We start from the raw sequence: 20,997 nt of genomic DNA, 5'->3' as shown, positions 1-20,997 counted from the left end.
CTGGTTTGCTATTCAAATCTATAGGCCTTACAGTTGTGTTTTCATGAGTAATTTGACTCTTGATATTAAAAAAAGGTAAAATACAAATTCATTGGGTTTGATTTTACCAATGAATGATTTGAAATGAATTGTCATGATGACACATTAGAGAAATGTGTTTTGTGCCTTCATGACCCTGTGCATCCAGATACCTTATGATGCTAATTCTACACTAAATCTTCTATGTAGGGGCTTATATGTGACCTTCACATTAACTTAGAGGTACTTAATGTTTCTGTGCAATGAGATCTGCCAGAAAAATCTAGATGTGGTAGGATTTGTTTGTTTGTTTGTTTGTTTGTTTGTTTGTTTTGATGGCCAGCTGTAGCTCTGGCTGCCCCAGATGTAGGATGTACTCAGGATGTAGACCAGGCTGAGCTTGAACTTGCAGAGATCTGTCTATATCTGTCTGTGTCTGTCTTGAGGATTTATAAAAGCAGCAGTAGCAGCACAAATAAGTTCTCAAGGGTCTGATTTCTTAGTTTTTAGGAGTCATTGCAGATGTAAAGAGAAATTTGATGACATCACAACAGTCTAGTCAGTTGGATCGCTTTCACTCAGGCAGCAAATGCAGTTCACCTTGTCAGTACACAGAGGACACTGTTGGCCTAGCACAACACACAGCTTCACTCATTTTCAACTTTCCGAATCAGAGATGTCAGGCATGTCTTAGACTAAGGAGTATAAGTCTTTTAATTTAGTTAAAATTAACTTGTTTTAGGGAATGGGGTGAGACTGTTCAGTGGTCTTTGGAGGTCCCAAGTTTGATTCCCAGTACCCACATGGTAGCTCACAACTAACTATGACTTTAGTTCCAGGCATCTGACACTCTTTTTCTGACTTTTATAGGCACTAGGCATGCACATGTTACACAGTGTATTCCATGCAAACATACATAAAGTAAGATTAAAAATTAAAAAACTGAGTTGTTTTAAAGAAGTGCAAGTTTATGCATATGTATTTAACTTTTTTGGCTTATGGTATACCTGTTTTATCCATAGAGGCCATCCAAGATCCTCAGAGAATAGGAGAAACTATAGATAACTCTGAACCTTGTACATTTTTCCTATGCATTCATATCTGTGACAAAGTTGGTACTTTGTAATTAGGTCTATTAACAAGAACAGAAAGATGGCACCATGGATAAAGTGCTTGCTGTGCAAGCCTGAGAACTTGAGCTGGATCTCTGAAATTCACATAAAGGTAAAGAGACCCAACTCCATGAAGTTTGTCCTCTGACCTCCATATGTATGCTGTGACACACACCCCCATCATGTATTTGAACATGCATATTCAACACACACACACACAGATATTAACGTTCACTAGTACTGAAGTGCAGAGATTCTGTCAGCATACTACATAATAAATGGATGGTATGTAAATGGATTCTGTTAAAAATATTTTACCACACTTTTACCTTTCATATTAGAGAAAGAACTTGATGGCTTTTCCTTGGTGTGTTTGAATTGCCAGCATCACTTTTGTGCTTAAGGGCCATTATTAAGTAAAATGGGATTATTTGGATGCAGCAAATGCTTCTGGGACAGTCTTATAACCAGAGATGGCTGCATAGTGACTAACAGGCAGGTAGCATTGGGTATTCTGTAGACAGGTGGATGATTTATGCCCCATTAGAGAAAAACAAGATGGCTTGATATTTTACCATGGTACTTAGAATAGCACAGTAAGAAATTTCTTCTGGAATTTTCTATGTAATACTTTGGGTCCTTGTTAACCACAGGTAACTGAAATTGTGGAAAGTGAAGCAATGGATGGGTGTGAGCACTGTTGTACAGTATTGTACCTGGCATCTGTCATTAGAGGTGAAGCCAGCTTTCTTCTTTCCCACTGTCCTGGCAGAGTACTCTGTCTTAGCTTAGGCCTTCAGATATATAGAGAGGTTTTATTCTTAACCTCTTCAGCTTTCCTCATACAAGTAGGCCATCTGAAGACAGTGCGGTGGCACATGCTTGTCATCCAGGCACTTGGGAGGTAGCTAATCTGAATGAATCAAGAATTAAAGATCATCCTTAGCTACAGAGGAAGTGTGAAAACAGTCAAGTTATATGAAATTGTTTCAAAAAACCAAAATCATGAACAAAAAGATAGAACCTTTGTAAGATATTTTTCATACTAAATGACTTGCTTGTTTGATTTGAGAGTCTTGCTGTGTAGCCAGTCCTCAGTTCCCTGTGTAATCCTGGCTGGCCTCCAGTTTGCAATCCTTATGTCTTAGTCTTCTGAGTGCTAGTTCTAAAAGTATGTACCTGCCACATCTAAATTTAATGCATTCAAATGCCTTATTGTCAAACTTCTTGTCATTAACAAACTCTGAGCAGCATAATTATCTTAGCCATGCAGCAGAAAGTTAGAAGTGCTAGTGCTAAGGAGCAAGGTGCCTACTGCTAGGAGGACCTTCAGCAATTTTTGTCAGGCCCCGGCTCCTGTCATTTGTGTGACCGAAATTGCCTGAGACATGTGTTATTTAAAGATGACCTTCGTGGTACCTGGGAATCATTTGCTAGACTACCCCACCCAGGGATCCATCCCATAATCAGCCACCAAACGCAGACACTATTGCATATGCCAGCAAGGTTTTGCTGAAAGGACTCTGATATAGCTGTCTCATGTGAGGCTATGCCAGTGCTTGGCAAATACAGAAGTGGATGCTGTCTTAGTTAGGGTTTTACTGTTGAGCAGACACCATGACCAAGGCAAGTCTTATAAAAAAACAACATTTAATTGGGGCTGGCTTACAGGTTCAGTCCATTTTCATCAAGGTGGGAGCATGGCAGTATCCAGGCAGGCATGGCGCAGGAGGAGCTGAGAGCTCTTTGTCTTCATCCAAAGGCTGCTAGTGGAAGACTGACTTCCAGGCAACTAGGGTGAGGATCTTATACCCACACCCACAGTGACACACCCATTCCAACCAGGTCACACCTATTCCAACAAGACCACACCTTCAGATGGTGCCACTCCCTGGTCCAAGGATATACAAACCATCACAGATGCTCACAGTCATCTATTGGATGGAACACAGGGCCCCCAATGGAGGAGCTAGAGAAAGTACCCAAGGAGCTGAAGGGGTCTGCAACCCTATAGGTGGAACAACAATATGAACTAACTAGTACCTCCAGAGCTCGTGTCTCTAGCTGCATATGTAGCAGAAGATGGCCTAGTTGGCCATCATTGGGAAGAGAGACCCCTTGGTCTTGCAAACTTTATATGCTCCAGTACAGGGGAATGCCAGGGCCAAGAAGTGGGAATGGGTGAGTAGGGGAGCAGGGTGGGGGGAGGGTATAGGGGACTTTTGGGATAGCATTTGAAATGTAAATGAAGAAAATATCTAATAAAAAATTGAAAAAAACCTCTGTATTTTGCATGGTTCTCTTAAATCCAAGTTCTGCTTGGTCTTTGCGAGTTCCCTTTTCTTCCTGATTCTTCCTGTTTGCTTTGAGGTGTATTGTTATTATGCGAGTGTGCTTCCTTTTCCCCTTCTGCCAATGCATTGCAGTTACTTTACAGCTAGTCTGTAACCCATTTAACTTACTGTAATTCTTCAGTTGTTTTTTTCTCCCCCATTATGTTTGTCCTTTTATTCAGATGTATGCTATGTCCACATGTCTTTTCTGAGGAAAACTGCTATCCCAGACTCTGCTGAAGAAAATGTTGCCTTTGACTCTAGGTCACCATACTTAGTACTGTGTGACCCTGACATCTTGGCTTGGAGGTGGTTACCTCACCCAAAGTCTAGGATAGATTAATCATTCACGGCTCAGCATTAAAACTTCAAAACTTTGGCGCCTGAAGAGTAGATGAATAAAACTGTGAGATCCTCTCCTCTGAAGATAGCGCTGGGATTGGATGGTGAGGAGGACCCATGGTTATAGCGAGGACACTCAAAGAGAAAAAGCAAGCATAAAACTTTAGGTTTTCTAATCGTGCCAAATTGGACATTGTAGAGAAAACTTTTGTTACAAGATGTATTATCTAGAGAGTAGAGACCTTGACTTTCTTTTATCTGGTTTTCAAAGGAACAAATGAATCAAAAGATAATCAAGATGAGAGAACCTTAGATGGCAGGGGAAGCAAAAGCTGAGAGCTAAGAGCAGATGAAAACAGAGATCTGGGCTTCCTGCTGCTGACGGGACATAAATAACTGCTTGCCAATTTTTGAGAATCATTTTGGATCCACAAAGCTTTTCTCCAGCCTGGTTTCCTCTTGCTAGATAGTCTGGGGGCCTGACTCTGTAGGTATTATTTCTATGCTTGTCTCTATAAGCATAGGTATATAATAGTGTGTTCTGTTTGCATATTAGTCTGTGCCGCAGACCTCCTGGGTCCCTGTGTCTGCGTGGAATGGGGTCTCTCGACCCGGGTGGGCAAAGCGTGGATGAGCGACAGACACACACACACAGGAGAGTTCATGTGGAGTCTGAGTGTAATTTTACAACTCGAGCATCAGACTTTTTATGCAGAGGACAATAAGGAAGTTGGGTGACATATTCGCAAGGTACAATCTTACATAAAACAGAGGAATGCAAACACAAAAGGTCTAACCGGAACCACCCAGGATAGAATACATTGATAACAGCTGGGATCAACAAGGGCTCCACCTAAAATTCACTAATATCTTAGAAGCCAGGGTCAAGGGCTTCGAGTCCTTGCCATAGTTCCTATTTTAGTCTGCTATAGTATCTATTCTGGTTTCTCCTTTGGTCTGAAACTTCCTTCTTCCTAAGTGATGGTAAATTCCTGTGTAAGGGAGTGACTTAGCTTTTACAATCTTGCTGAATTCTAAACCCTTGATCTTGGTCAAGGACGCCCTTGGACTGTTGGAACACTGGCGGAAGGCTTTAGCCATGTCAGAGCACTTATAATAGGAAAATACTGAAAGAGAGCACGTGGATCCATACTCTAGACTAGCGCGGTAATGGAATGAAAAATTAATGTATGGGTAGAGAACATTAGACTCCAGGAGGAGAGCTTCCTTGAAACTCTTTTGCCTCATGAGTGACTTTTAAGCCTTTCAGCTTGTCCAGTTGACTCAACCGGAGAGCGTAGCAAGTCTGAGCTTCTTGAGGGGATCATGAGTGAATTTGTTTTTGTCCTCAAGCAAAAGGCTACAGTAGCAACCTTTCCACTAGTGGGAGATGTGCTTTAAGGGGGGTAGCAGCTAAGGCAGATCTTGCTTCGTTTTCCTAGGGTGCTAAGTATCTGTGACCAGTACTGTTTAATCTGCCCAGTCCCACAGGACAAAAGCTGTCTCAAGAAAGACATTCTTGCAGTTATGGGGTATGCCGATTGAACTGCTCTTTAATTTTACCAGAAATGGACAATTTTGGGTTTTCTGACTTGGCTGTTTGACAGATATTTTCTCAGAGTGAATGATAAGAGCTTGTGACTCTGAAGAAAAGGATTGCTTGTACTGTATGGAACAGGAAGTGTCCATAGCTGTGACTTTAGACTGTACCTTGTGAGTAAACTTTAAATAAACATGAAACTTGTGAAACTACTAGTATAATTCAGGGTATTATCAGTGAAGAATATCCACAGTTATGAAAAGACTGTCATAATACCTATTTTTCCAATTATCAATGTTAGACTTTCTTCTCATACTTCAAACAAAATAAATAACATATTTTAATAGTCTTTAATACTGTTGCCTAGGTTGGGCTCGCTCTCTCTCTCTCTCTTTATTTTCCACAATGAAACTGGTTTTATTTGTTTTGTTTTATTTTAAAGTTTCTAGAAGCAGAGCCATTCTATCAAAGTGTTCTTATAACGTCCTATTGGGACCATGTGGTACCTACATTGTATTCTGATTATTTGCAAAACATGTGACAATCCACAGATCTTCTACTAAATCAAAGATTAAAATAGAAAGTGTATAATTCATTGATATAAAAGTTGCTTTAATTTGGTACTTTTTGGGGTGGAAAGATGTGTCAGTAGTAAAGAACACTGATTATTCTTACAGAGGACCCAGGTTCAATTTTCAGTGCCCATGTGGAACTCCAGTTTTATGGGGATCTGATGCCTTCTTCTGGCCTCTGAAGGCACCAGATATGCTTATGACACTCAGACATACATGTATATACTCTTGGTATAAAAATTTAAAAGTTGATACTTTGAAAGATTGAATTTTTAAAAATAATTCATTTAGAATAATTTTTCATTTGTAAAGGGAACACTGAGAATGTTTTATTTTCATTTTAATTTAAAAACCATTTTATGTGTATGGGTGTTTTGCCTTCATGTATGTTTGTGTACCACATGCAGTCAGTGCCTCTAGAGGTCAGAAGAGGGCATCTGATCCCCTGGAACTGGAGTTAGATTCAGTTGTTAGCTCCCATCTGGGTACTAGGAACCGAACTGGGGTCCTTTGGAAGAGCAGCCAGTGTTGTTAGCTGCTGAGCCATCTCTTCAGTACCTGTTTTTATTTTATTTTTTTGAAACATAGTTCTTAGTATACAAACCAAATTGGACTTAGACTTAATATTCTCTTGTCCCAGACTCCTGAGTTCTAGGATTATAGGTGTGTACTACAGCTTGCTTCCAGAGTATTCCCATAACCACTCACCCAGTTTGTTCCCTCAAATACATTGTTGGGAGAACTGTGCAGAGAAACCATTGTTGGGACCTGATTGACTAATGACTATACTCTTATTTAGATTTCACAAGGTTCTATACTGATAGCCTTTCTCCAGCCTAGATCCATTCCAGGTCACTAGCTGTTTTTAGTTGTCTGTCCATTCTCTTTTGTTCTATGATAGTTTCTTAGTCTGTCTTGCTTTATTTTTGACGCTGAAAATATTGAGTAGAGCTGTCATATATTCAGGAGAAGATCTCCTAATCTTGAGTTGTGGGTCTTCTGGTTAAATTGGAGGGCTTTTATGAAATAATGCCACAGAGATGCAGTTCTCTTCTAACAGTACATCTGAACTACCTGAACTAAGATTCATCTCTTGAAGGAGAGACTATCTAGTGTACAGAGAATCTGCATAAGGTTTGTTTCTGCTCTCCATTTCTTTAATCATAGTGTAAATTCACGGATATTAACCTTAAACTTTGTGTTATCATCCAATATTATAATACTCCTTTTGTTTCTCAAGTTATTTTGTTCGTTTATATTTGACACTATGGCCATTGTTTTGAATTTTAGCCAGCTTGATTGATGTGTGATAGTATTTTATTGTCTGTTGTTTCTGAGACAACTTTTGTCTGTGTAACTCAGCCTAACTTCAAAACTCAGAACAGCCTTCATAGGGTATATGTATATCTAAACCATGACAGAAACTTTTAGTACTCTGAGATTAGATGTGTGTTGGAGATAGAGTAGAAAGATGTGTATGTTGAGTTTGACAGTTACGAAGCTTCAGAGCTACATGGGAGGTATCAGATCCAGGACCTCACATCAGAAGTCCTTTCCTGTCCACTTGTTTCAGGGTCAGCCATGTAGAATTAGCACACTTGTCTAAAGTGGCCCCTGCTAGATTCTCTCCTGGCATGCTGCCTTTTCGCAAGGCAGTTACTCATCTGAGCTGAGCTCATACTTGGAGACCAATTTTTATTTATTTTTTTGCAACTTTTTACCCAGTGATGAAATCCTTTTCAATGTCTGAACACTGGGTTATAATCTTAGTAGTTTGTGAATGTTTAACATATATTTCTGCACTCTTAATCCAATGCTATTGAAGCTCTATTAGAGCTTCAACTATACTTGAAGAATTTAAGCATTTTAGTTTAACATTTTACTAGAGAAATAGCGTAAAGATGTAGTTTCCAGAGACAGAGAGCTGAGTTCAAACCTTAATATCATGCCTTACTGTCTAGCCTTTCTGAGACTATATCTATCTGTAAATGAGGATAATAACCACCCCTCTATAGAAAGTCCTTGGGGAGATTAATGTGTTAGTTTGTAGATAGCAGGCAGGATAGTGATCAGTTCACAGTAGCCAGTGGATACTATTTTTACTAATATAAAAGTACTTAATTATATATATTTACCAACATTTTATAACTGTTATAAAACTCCATTGATTGACTCTAGTTTTTAGATTTTTTTAAAATTTGTCTTAGGCTAGACCTCTCGTAGAGATGCTTTGGAAAGCTTATGCTTGGCTCTGCCTTGGTGATTCTTTGTGCTGTGGTTTAAGCGCTTCCTGCTGTTTGTGCAGAGGTAATGGGTACAATGCTCAGTGACCACTCTCTTCTCTCAGAGAAAGTAGCTGCACACAGGCTTAGCCTATCTGGTGATAGATCTTAAGATCCAAAGCTCAGAAACAAGCAGTCAGATCTGAGGATTGTTAAGACGACTTTAATAAATAGTCTCTGAAGATAAAAAGAAGTCAGCAAGCATGGAAGCTATCATAAACTACTAGGGCTATGTTGGAAACACAAGGCAACTTAAATTGGCTCCCACTGGCCAGAATGTGTTCAGATTGAGCATCAAAAAGGGGCAACTGCAGTGGAGTGAAACACATTCAATATCTTCAGTTCTCTGAGTTCATGCTGATATAAAAAGCATTGCTAGAATGTGTGCTCAATACCATTTTGAGTTACTTAGATGCTGTGTCACCAAAACCCAGTAGATTAGCAGCTGAGAGGTCCTTGGCCTGTGTATCAGCAGCTTCCAAACATACTCAGCATCCCACGCTTGGATCTCTCTGAAAGAAATAGAATGGTTGCAGGGTCTATGTAATAGTAGCTTGTCAGGATTACACTTTCTCACATCTGGAAGTTGTAGATTTCAGATTCAGTTGTATCCACGCTTTCTCACAAATTGCTGATGTGATAAAATGGTAATTGGGCTGTTTTGATTTCTGCAAACTGTTACTGGATGGAAAGGTGACGATTGGCCCTAAATGATACTTAGAAACCACATATGAAAATATTTAAAATAAAATGTAAAGACCTGTTTTGGTGTTCATGTGTGGTTTTGTAATGGTTAATATAATAAACAGATAAAGTTCTAACATTTATGGAGACACTGATTGCTCTGCTCTTATGGGGTTTCACACCCTGTACCTGTGCTGTCAGGGTTGCTAATGAGTTTGGATGGATGTGTCCGAAGTTGTGTAATTATGCACAATGTTCACTGAAGTTTTCTAAAATCTAACACTCTTTGGACTTTGTATCACAATTCATTCTTTCACATTTATTTAACTAAAATTCAGTGAAGTTGATGATTTGTTTATTTTATGAATAAAAAGGACTATGTAATTAATAGTTAATTGATCATTAGAAAAGAAGGCCACCAGCCACGCAGTGTCTTTAGAATGTGCTAAATATAGACATTCTACAAAAGCTATTAAGCTGTTGTCTTCATAAGCTCAAAGAATACTGGTAGCATATAAGGGTATAGAATGTCATTTCTACAGAACCCCCTGCTGCTGCACAGTTGAGGGAAAGAAGGTTATCCTAAAACCTGAATTATTTAAGTCATTTGTGATGAATTTTCCATCAGGCAGGGGGAAAAAAAAAGAACAATGATTAGCAAAGATCACACCCCTGGGACGAATACAAGGTTAGACAGCCAGCTTCTCATTGTCCTCAGTTGTGCAATAAACAGACCTTTATGATTTAAGATTTTGGGGCACTGGGAAACATTTGGTGTTTTTATATTCTGTAAAAAAACACAATAGTTCCAGTTAGAGATAGTTTACTGACTTTATTAAAGCTATATATTTGCTGGAAACTTTTTTAAAACATTTGCTTGACTTGGGACTTAGAGATCTTTAGAAGAATGTGAAAAGGTAAGCAGCAGGAGTCTGTTCCTGCGGAGCCATCTCAGGGACCATGTCGGAAGGGTCTCTAGCTGGCCGGTCTTCATCCACAGAGCCCAGAGCGCTGCTCACTTGGGCAGAGGTGGGTGCCTATACTTCCATTGATGTTGTCTGGGGAATCTGAGCAGAAAAAGAGTGTTTCTACTTTTGTAATCTTGGTTTCACTAATAATTAGACTTTTCTGGCTCATTTAATTTTTCCCTTCTCACCTCTTCACCTTTTCAAAACATTAAAATGAAACATAACAAGGAAGATATAAGGCCCATCTATTTTAAAGAGTCTCTGATGCTCTTTAAAAAATATAATTGGACACAATTCATCTTAATAAGTATTTCAGTAAGTATTTATTGGAAACTCAGTCTGAAATAGCATTTTTAGGACCAAGAAATGGAAAAACTGATATATTTAGAAAATACTACATTGGGGTTTGGGGAGGAGGACCTGATGTTGAAGGACAAATAGCATATAGACAGAGAACTACAACAGGCTGTTGTTCACTGTACTCTAGAAATTCAGATGATGTTTCCCAGAAGAGTGACTCCAGCCCTCAGGTCTCACTTAGGCTTCCTTGTTGTTCTGATGGGGTTTTCCTTGATAGCATTGCCATACTTTGTTATAAAGTATACGCTTATGTTTCTGTATGGCAATTACCATAAATTTTGACTTTCCCCTTAGATTACAAGGTCACTGAGAACCCAAACTGGCAGAGTTCACCATGGCATGCATAAGATCTTTGTGTGACGTCTAATAGGTGGTGACTCACTGAGTGCACAAATGACCAGACAGAACAGGGTTTAGCCTGGGGTTGGATACTTGTACAGGATTGCTTGTAGAACCAAACAGGTGCCATTTTGGAGTGCTTGTTCATTTGTGCTTCTTTGCAAAGAGGTTATTCCAACTGGGCTTGTTAAGCGTTTACAGCCCTTTGGGAGGGCCAGGAGACCCTCACCTGAATATCTTGTCAACTGTTGAATGCAACTCTGTCCTAATTGCATGTAGCTTCAAGGATATGCTTGCTAGTTTTATATCAACTTTGACACAAGCTAGGAATCATCTGAAAGGAGTGAGCCTCAATTGAGAAAATGCCTCCATAAGATCTGGCTATAGGGCATTTTCTTAATGATTGGTGAGGAGAGCCCAGCCCATGGTAAGTAGTGATATTTTGGGGCTGTTGGTCCTAGGTTCTTTATGAAAGCAGGGTGAGCAAGCCATCATGACTAAACCAGTAAACAGCACTCCTTCGTTTGCTCTGCGTCAGCTCCTGCCTCATGTTTCCTGCTTTGTTTGATTCCTGTTCTATCTTTTTTCAGTGATGGACTATGATACGGAAGTATAAGCCAGATAAACCCTTTCTTTAACTTGATTTTGGTCACGTTGTTTCATCGCAGCAATAAAAACCCCTAAATAGAAGGGGAAGGGCTAGAATAAACAGGCAAGGAAAGGCTAGAGAGGCCTGGTGGGGGGAGTCCATCTGTGTGACAAGTGATTATCTTTATTGGGTAAAGACTCCTGATGATGCCCTTTTGAGGCAGTAGGCTGTGTATGTGAGGAGGATCCATAAGTGACTCCCTCCAGTAAGTAACCCCTCACCTACACTCTTTAAATAACAACTCAGTAGCTCCCCAGAGTGAACTTGGTAGACTTGAGTCTTGGTCTGTGGTTGGAATCTTATGAGGAGGGGCAGACATCATCTCCCTCAGGCAAGGGATTTTGGTCATAGTAGTGAAATGAAAGGATCCAAGAAAGTCTTAGTAAAGATAAAGCATGCAGTAGTAGTTGAGTTTGGTTTTAAAAGGGGAATATAACTCATATTCAGTGGGTAGGCACCAGATAGCAGCTAGCCTACACCCTTTTGAGTGCCCCTGGGCTAGTGACTTCCAGGTGAGAGGCTGGATGGAAAGCCACCCTTTGTCATGCACATCCTTGATTTATGTGAGGATCCTGACTGGAGGTTTGTGGATTCATATGTACCCTGTGGTATAGTATAGACATAGTAGTAAGTATGAGGTAGTAAGTTTGAGTTCCTTAGGGAACATGTAAACAGTATGGATTACTTTATAGATACCTAGGCAGCTTGTGTTGTGATTAATAGAATTCAGGCTCTTCAGTTTGTGGTGGGTTTTCATCATGTATAATTTCTTACCATCTCTAACTAAAGTCACAATTCTTACATCAACATCTTCAAATAGTTTAAAAAAAGAAATTGTTCCACTTTGTGGGGAGCAGTAGGCAAGGATTCACATGATCTGATCCGATTGGTTCCAGTGAGAGGATGAACTTGAGGAGAACTTGAAAACCTTCTCACTGCTGGCCATGTGAGAGAGGCTGTTTTGAGGTAGTGGAGAGTAAGGGCTCTGAGTGCTGTTTCTGAAGCCTGAAAAAGCAGATAGCCACTTCCATGATCTCTGTTCTCCACCATGGTGAATAAACAACAGCAACAACACACATTCTCTCTCACTCTCTCTCTCTCTCTCTCTCTCTCTCTCTCTGTTCTCCACCATGGTGAATAAACAACAACAACAACACACATTCTCTCTCTCTCTCTCTCTCTCTCTCTCTCTCTCTCTCTCTCACACACACACACACACACACACACAACTTGTTCACTCATTCACTCATGTATCAACAGAAATTAAAGCTTTGAATTTTACTTTTTTCCCCTTGAATATTATTTTCTTTGTCCTGATTCAGTCTTCTTTTTCTTCTTCTTTTTTTTTTTTTTTCCTTATCCTTTTCAACTTGTGACCCTTCGGTTGAAATTAAATTTGCACTGTAAGTTGACTCCTTGAATCTTTTCCTCACAAGCTTTCTTTGTATTTTCCAGAAGAAAAAGGATTAACTCAGGGTTTCCAAAGTAAAAGCAAAGATTGTGATTAAAACTAAATTAGAATCTTTATTCTCTATTATTTGCCAATAGCAAAATAAATATCCTAGTCTTAAAGAAGCTTTAAAGTAAAGTCCCGGAGCCTTTGAGAACCCTTGGATTTTAATTAAAGGAACACAGAATACCATCACTTTCTGTTTGTCAGTGGAAAAAATATGTATTTTTAAAATTTCAAAGCTTAGCCTAGCAGCACATGGAATCCATCTGTTGGTGTTCAGAGTTTGGGAGCACAAATGGATTCAGATGTTTAGGCCCCCTTTGTCTTTACTGGCCCCAGTGCACCTCACCAGCGGAGTGTGGCACAACCACAGAGCTTGAAAACAGAGCAGCTCGAGTTACCTCTAAAGCACTCTCTAGGGAACCGATAAAGTCAATCTCTGTTTATGTAAGGAAGTCAGGAGCAAGGGTCTGCTGCAGCACTCTGAGATGAGATTCCATTGGTGCTGTCTTTCAGAGAAGGGGCTGGGTTTAATAAGCCTGAATGTCTGACACGAGGGGGGTGCAGTGCAGCCCACTCTAGTGGGTCGTTTTGAACTGTTTTTGCTTAGGTAGTGTTAGAGCAATTGGTTTTAGTAAAGTCAATAGGTTTATTATGGAAAGTGAGATACTGATACCAGTTTTACCTGATAAAAGGCTTCAATGTCTGAGACTTCTTTTTTGTACATTGCTATTGGTGTTTAGTCAGGGGCAGGGAAGTGAGGGGTCTGTGCATGTTTCAGTGATCTCATCTTTTTCTGTATACTTAAATTTCAGTTAAACTTGAACTTTTTAAAACAGACTCTGCTAGTTTAGCCTATTCTCAAATGCTCATGAAATCCTTCCCATTTTACAAAATATTTACAAAGTATTCTTGAAAGTAAAGTCTCATAAAGGTCTTTGGTTTGGTACCAGAGTTCAAAGGGAAGTCCGTTTGGTTTTGATTTGAAAACTGTAAAAACAAAATGCCCTCAAAATGGCAGGGTGTGAATTGGTAACTTCAATTTTATTACAATCTGCCAAGCCCATCCCCAGATGTTTCTGTTTAAAAGCCAAGAATGTAACTCGGGTAAATATCATATGAAAGCATTTCTTTACTTTTCTCTGATTTTTTTCTGAGAAAAATAAGTCTCAAATCCTTTAACTTTAATTAAAGAAATAACTTTTCATTTAAATGTTTAAACTTTAACAAAGTACAGTATTCAAAGAGCATTTTTACATTTCAGCTTTGCAAGTATGCATGGCCCCAAATATATAAGGGTTCACATACTTCATTTTCCAAAGGCCAAAAAGAAAATTTGAAAAGATGTTAAAGCACCTAAAAATGTTTCTGGATTGACTACAATTAAAAAGTAGTTTTTTTTTAACAATGTAAATTATTTAAAGAGGAGTATTTACTCAATTTATTGCTTTCTTTGAGTATGGGGATCATACTCCATTATAATGTAAAGACTACAATGTCCTTTTATTTCTGATCAATTTTGTGTTCAATTGTAAGCAGTGTTTTGATGGGAATCTGGGAAGGCAGGAGATGAAACAAGATGAAAAGAATCATAATACCATTTTAGAGCCCATATTTCATAATACTTTTCTAGATAATACCAGATTATATATAGGTCTACTCATGAGCATGAAACTTGCTTCAAATGTGTCAGTCTATGCTAAGAGGAAAGGTAGTGGTAATGAATATGACTGTATGGAAATTGTTGGGGTTTTTTTTTGTTCATTTTTTTTTTCCTAGAGAAGATGGAGTTACTCTTTATAACTAACTCAACTTTCCCATTTTAAATGCAAAACCCATGATTAATTTGTTTTTGAAGCTTGCTCAAACCACGAAGATACAGGACGACATAACTTGCTGTAAAGATGAAATAGTTGCTTTTATTTTCATTTCCTGTTTGGAATTTTGGTGGATATAGATTTGGAGTATAGAGGAAAAGAGCAATGTAACCTTAGATTTGTATTTGCTGTTGGTGGGGGCTTGTTTTGTTGTTGTTGTTGTTGTTTTGTTTTTAAACTTGTGATATGATGTTACTTAGCCCTTACAACATAATGCACAGGGTTGTTTGCTGCTGCTCCAGAGAAAGCTGATTCTTTGACCAGCTTGTGAACAGCCCTCATTCTTTTCAGTACTGCTCTGCTGCAACTGTTGTTCTCCTGTCTGGCAAGTCACTGGACGAAAGTGCCTTCTCTGCCCTCATAGGCAGGGATCATATGGGCAGGGCCAACCCATCTTGTCGTGTTTGATGCCAAGCGCATATATTGAACTGGCTCTAAGTTTTAAGACCTGGAGGTTATTTTGTAAACATATGGGAAAAATGTGAATAATTTTAGATTAAGCTGTGGTTTAACAAAGGAAATGTTAATAGTTCATAGCTCATCACTGACATCACATGATACTGCTGTTTTATCTCTACAGTAGAAGCAGTATCTGAGGTCTACGAATGTAACTCGGGTGGAGAACTTGTTGTAGCCATGCACAGGTCCTGGGTTTGGTCCTAGCACTCTACCTCCCCCATCGAAAAAGAAGAACGTTATTTTCACTACAAGATTTGATTCAGATATTATGAGGATTATGCTCTTGAGATTTTATTATTTTTTGTGTATAAGTGTTTGCCTACATGTATGTCTGTGTACTGTGTGCATGCCTGGCACCAGAAGAGGGTTTTGGATCCTCTGGAAATGGAGTTATAGACAGTTGTGAGCTCCCACACGGGTGCTGGGGATTGAACCCAGGTCCTGTTGAATTGTAGCAAGTCCTCTTAACCACTAAGCTGTCTCTTCAGCCTGAGAACTGTGCTCTTTTTTTTTTTTAAATTAGATATTTTCTTTATTTACATTTCAAATGTTATCCCCTTTACTAGTTTTCCCTCCAAAAATCCCCTATCCCCTCCCCCTGCTCCCCAACCCACCCACTCCCATTCCTGGCCCTGGCATTCCCCCATACAGGGGTGTAGAGCCTTCACAGGACCAAAGGCCTCTCCTCCCATTGATGACCAACTCAGGGTTGTTTTGATTTGCATTTCCCTAAAACTTACAGAGGAGAAAGTGGGGAAAAGCCTCGAAGATATGGGCACAGGGGAAAACTTCCTGAACAAAACAGCAATGGCTTATGCTGTAAGATCGAGAATCGACAAATGGGACCTCATAAAACTGCAAAGCTTTTGTAAGGCAAAAGACACCGTCAATAAGACAAAAAGGCCACCAACAGATTGGGAAAGGATTTTTACCTATCCTAAATCTGATAGGGGACTAATATCCAATATATACAAAAATCTCAAGAAGCTGGACTCCAGAAAATCAAATAAACCTATTAAAAATGGGGTACAGAGCTAAACAAAGAATTCTTAACTGTGGAATATTGAATGGCTGAGAAGAAGCACCTGAGAACTGTGCTCTTAACCAACACAGGGAGAAAGTATTATTCTTGTTAGCAACAGAAGCCGAGAGGCTCTTTCTCAAGTCGCATTTCAGCCCCTTCCTCCACGGCCTTCACTTAAGTGAAGCTTTATAGGGAGGACCACGCTCTTCATTAAAAAGAAAATGCAAAATTTTTAAAAGTAAATATTTTGAGAGAAAAAGTGAAATTGACACGAGTGAGTAGTTCCTAACTTTGTCAGCTATCAAACGTCTTTAATTTTAGTGATGTTTGTAGATCCTTCATGATAGTGAATTTGACTTTTCAGCATTTGGGCTTTCCAAAAGCTAGCTTCCAGCTAGTTTTGTACAATAGGTATGGTAGCGATGCATCCTCAGTGTGACCTCAACAACTGTTGCTGGACTCCTGCGTGTTATCTTATATATAAAGCAGAACACCCAGTGTGTTCATAGGGAAGAAGCAAAGGTTGGGCTGTGGTGCTAAAATCATCATTGATTCGTCTATCATTTGTTTACTGAACATCAGTGACAAACCTAGGCTGAGAATAGAATCTCTGACCCTATATTATAACAACAAGTTTTAGATAAGTACAAATTAACAAAAATGTAAACAAGAGTGTTTATATTCTCTACAGGGAAAAATAGTAAGGAGGGTTAATGGGTTTCATTGAGGGTGTGACATCAAGAAAAACTTAAAGTAGGTAATATGCCTGGCCTTGTGGTTAAGGCCTGGAGTTCCAGCTGCTCAGGAGCATGAGACAGGAGGCTTCCTACGTCAAAGGTTCTCAGGACAACTTAGTGAGACCCTGTTGCATAATTTTAAAAATTATTTTTAAAAATAAAAAAGGTCAGGGATTTAATGTAGTTCTGTGGAGTAGGGTTTGTATAACATGCATAGAGGTTCAGTCCCCTATACTATACACACATACACATGTACACAGACACACACACACAAACATACAAACAACAACAAACAGGCATAAGAATGACTTAGCCCGGAGAGAGACATTGAGAAGCCCTGAGTTGTATGCACACCTAGCATGTTTTAGGAGCTACAAAGAAACCAGTGTAGTCAAATTGGCATGATGGAAGAGGGGATAATTGCAGAAAAACCAGGACAAAAGGGTAATGACTGCTTCATCTAGGGCCTTGTAGGCTCTGCCACAAATCAGACTACAAATGCATGGAAATCAACTGTGCCTGAAAGTGTGAAGAAGTACTACACTATTTTTAACTAGTTGGTTGGTTGTTTTATTTTGGGCTGGGGTGGGAGTGGGGTGAAATTCATGCATGCCATACTATGTATGTAGAGGTCAGAGAACAGTTGTAGAAGTTGGTTGTCTTCTACTATGTGGATTCTAGGAATGTACTCGGGTCAACAGGCTTGGTAGCATTAACAAGCAGGCCTTCCATTCATTCATTCATTCATTTATTTATTTTAAAAAGCTTTATTTATTTACTTTATGCATATGAGCACACTGTAGCTGTACTGATGGTTGTGAGCCATCATGTGGTTTCTGGGAATATGAATTTGAGGCCTCTGTTTGCTCCAGTTGGCCCTGCTCACTCCAACCTAAAGATTTATTTATTGTTGTATCTAAGTACACTATCGCTGTCTTCAGACACACTAGAAGAAGGTGTCAGATCTCATTACAGATGGTTGTGAGCCACCATGTGGTTTCTGGGAATTGAACTCAGGACCTTCGGAAGAGTAGTCAGTTCTCTTAACCTCTGAGCCATCTTTGTAGTCCAGGCCTTCCATTTTTAAATGGATTGCCTATACACTGGGGTGGGGGTTGGGGCTAAGAGTGAGGGCTTATGAGTGTAGTGTTTCTTTAGGACTCGATACAAATATACTGTTTGAAAACAGTAAAGAAACAATGGATCCTGTGCTTATGGGAAGATTTTGATAGTATATGAATCCCATCAGTAAAAACATGACAAAACGTATGCTTGAGGCTTGTTAAACCATTTCGTGTTGCTGCTTCATATCATTAAGACACCATTTTGCTCTTGGAAATTAGGATTTCTGCCTAGATGTCTTAACTAGAGGGAAATGCCTGTGTTGTTTGCTGTGTTTCATTGGAAGTACTAATATATTCGTCTGTCTAAAGGCCGTTTACTACTGACAGATTACTGTGGTGCTTCACATTCTCTACACACATATGGAGGAGGATGAGATAGCAAGGTGGCTCTTTTTAAAGAGTTACGATTTTTCATTTATCGCTACTTTGTCTGCATATATGGCTGTGCCTGAGGAGGCCAGAAAAGGGTGTTGGACCCCCTAGACCTAGAGTTGCAGATGGTTGTGAGCCATTACATGGGTGCTGGATATTGAACCCAGGTCTTCTAGAAGAGCAAGCAAGTGCTTTTAACCACAAAACCAAATTCTCCAGCCACAAAGGTGAGATATTTAACCTCTGGTTATCAAATGAATGCAGATTTTAGGCCGAATTCTATTTTGCTGGACTAAGATACATGTTTTACATAATTTATTTGGTGGATCTTTCATAGGGTGGAAACTTTGACCAGTATGGTAATGCTCTTCAAATTATGATCTAAAGCCTGCAAGTTAGAAGAATACCTTTGTTCATCACATTGACAACACAAAGCAAACAACCCTCTTTGGAAAGATGGTCTTTAGTAAAGATGTGGGACAGGAGGTGTTCTTAGCTGGGGTTGGCAGGGTTCCTCCTTGTACATGTTTTAGATTTAACTGTGGCATTTTCTAAACTCTTAGTCTATGACAACCTAGTAAAGTTGATTGAAATATTATATGGCCATGTTGTGATCTGTGTCTCGTTCTTTTCCTTATAAATAGCCATAAGACAGTTACTGCGTATCACAGCTATGTGTAGAACAAATACAACTCTTCTTTAGCAACTTGGACTAGTCACTCCTCTTCTGAATTGTTCTTCACTTTGAAAGAACTCCATAAAGAGCTGTGGAGTAAGCTGTCAAAGGTGTTACATTTTCAAAATTCTGAGTATTTCAGAAGTCTGTGCTAACTCAACATTTCTCATTTATCTAAAAGTCAGCACCCTAGGAAAGAATTAATCCGCTTTTACTTCATTGTTCAATCTGAATGAATATATTTAGAGGTTGATTAAATATTTTTCTTCTGACCACGGGAAAGTCTGTCCAAATCCTTAAGTAATTACATTCTTAATGCAAACATCTCTCATTTTCTTTCAATAGGGAACAGGCAGGGCAGCTTTTACGTCCCCGTGGTTCTCCTTTGTGGGATGGTGACTCTGAATTGAGCTTTAATCATTTCAGTCACATACCTCTCAACCAGCTTAGTTTAGAAAGCAGTATTTCACAGCAGTTTATGCCATGAAGCTGCCTTCTTTGATGGCTTGGGAGACTACTTGAAGTATTGAAAGAAGACTGTACTTTGGAGAATAGTATATAATGAAGTTGACTTCAAATGATACCAAGAAGCCAAAATGTATTTCTGATCTTTTAGTGAGTTAAATGTTTAAAGAATCAAAACTATCTCTCCTATGAGCAATTAGGATCTTTGAGAACCAGGGGAAACCTAGGTGCTTTGAGGTTGTGTGCCTGTCACACATATGTAACTCACATGTGCTTCACCTTTCTGTGACCCTGACACTCCAGTGGGTTGATTCCAGTTAGCTCTTGTTCCTGGTGTTTGTCCATGTATCAGTGTGTATTTATGGAATCTGTCTAAGGGGAAAGTCCTTTGTTTAACTTTCAGGATTCACAGATGAGGGCTGGTTACCCTCACTCCAGTGCTGCCTTAGCTTCAGCCTCAAGGTAGAAATAGGATCATATGGACAATTGGGGTTTTAGTTGTTATAGGAATACACGTTTCTCACTGGACATTCATGGGGGTTCTCTCATGTTCTGTCACTACAGGAAGACATGCTCTTCCAGTTTTATTAGTTTTTAAATTTGTGCCAATCATATTTTTATACAAAATTGAGAATTCTAGAATATTTAAGCAAAATGGAGAGTCTGCAAGTGGAGTGATAAAAGATTAGATTTATCAGAGAGTAAAATCTAATATAAAGATTTAATATTGAAAACTATGTGGCTCTGGCACATGGCAAGCTTAGAACTCATTATATAATAGGAAGAAACAATCATTAGGGGAAGTTAAGAGGATTCAAAAAATCATGTTGAGGCTATTGAGTAAATACAAGAGAAATTAGGTTGGATCTTTCTATATACTAAAATAAATTCTTATACTGGATTATAAAAATTTATATATCTGCACTAAATTTTAACCTGTATATAAAATTTGAATTTTAATATTCAGAAAAAAAGACATTTCAAATTTTGATTGAGTTTAAGAAAAATTAAAGCTTTGGTTTTTCTGAAAAAAATTCACTAATGCTTTCTTATAGTTTGTTTTTATCACTATTACTTAAGTATTATCTTTCTTAACTGTTATTCATGAATGAATGATTTATTTATTCCAGCAAATATTGTGTGGTGTTATACACAGTTCTACATATTTTAATAAAGTATATTTTTGTTGTTTTTCTTGTTTGTTTGTTTTTCAAGACAGGGTTTCTCTGTATAATAGAGTTCTGGCTGTCCTGAACTCACTTTGTAAGCCAGGCTGGCTTTGAACTCAGAAAGATCTGCCAGCCTCTGCCTCCTGGATGATGGAATTAAAGGCCTGCAGCACCACACCCAGCTATAACGTATAAAGTAGAATTTTTGAAGTTATATGATTGCAGAAGTTTTGTTAGAATTGCTATTTTTAAGCTTTTATTGCACTCCCTCTAATTTAGGTTGTTAGTAGATGTGTATTACTAGGATTGTATTTTTTAAAACATTAGCATGAAATGAATGTTATCAGCCTCGAGTCTGTAAACTTGAAAGTTAGTGATTGAAGGCAGTCATATTCTACTCTTGAAAACAAAACCTGCTTTCTATGGCTTTGAATGGTTTTCT

The 20,997-nt window shown here is 38.9% G+C and overlaps 1 protein-coding gene across 6 annotated transcripts in view, besides 1 other annotated feature; it reads left to right on the top strand.

Moving 5' to 3' along the window:
* Positions 1-20,997, top strand: part of Ate1 (arginyltransferase 1) — a 129,127-nt gene that overhangs the window by 80,737 nt on the left and 27,393 nt on the right. The gene's annotated exons all lie outside the window — the stretch shown is intronic.
* Positions 12,562-14,118: an enhancer, noted in NCBI's record as "VISTA enhancer mm938". NCBI's record gives its function as "enhancer in: limb[8/9] | eye[8/9] | tail[7/9] | other[8/9]" and the evidence as "EXISTENCE:transgenic organism evidence [ECO:0001131][PMID:17130149]".

Source organism: Mus musculus, chromosome 7 (assembly GCF_000001635.26).
Source record: "Mus musculus strain C57BL/6J chromosome 7, GRCm38.p6 C57BL/6J".
In the NCBI taxonomy this organism is placed as follows: Eukaryota; Metazoa; Chordata; class Mammalia; order Rodentia; family Muridae; genus Mus; species Mus musculus.
Note: the sequence above shows the minus strand (reverse complement) of the source record. Positions and strands in the feature narration are given on the sequence as shown.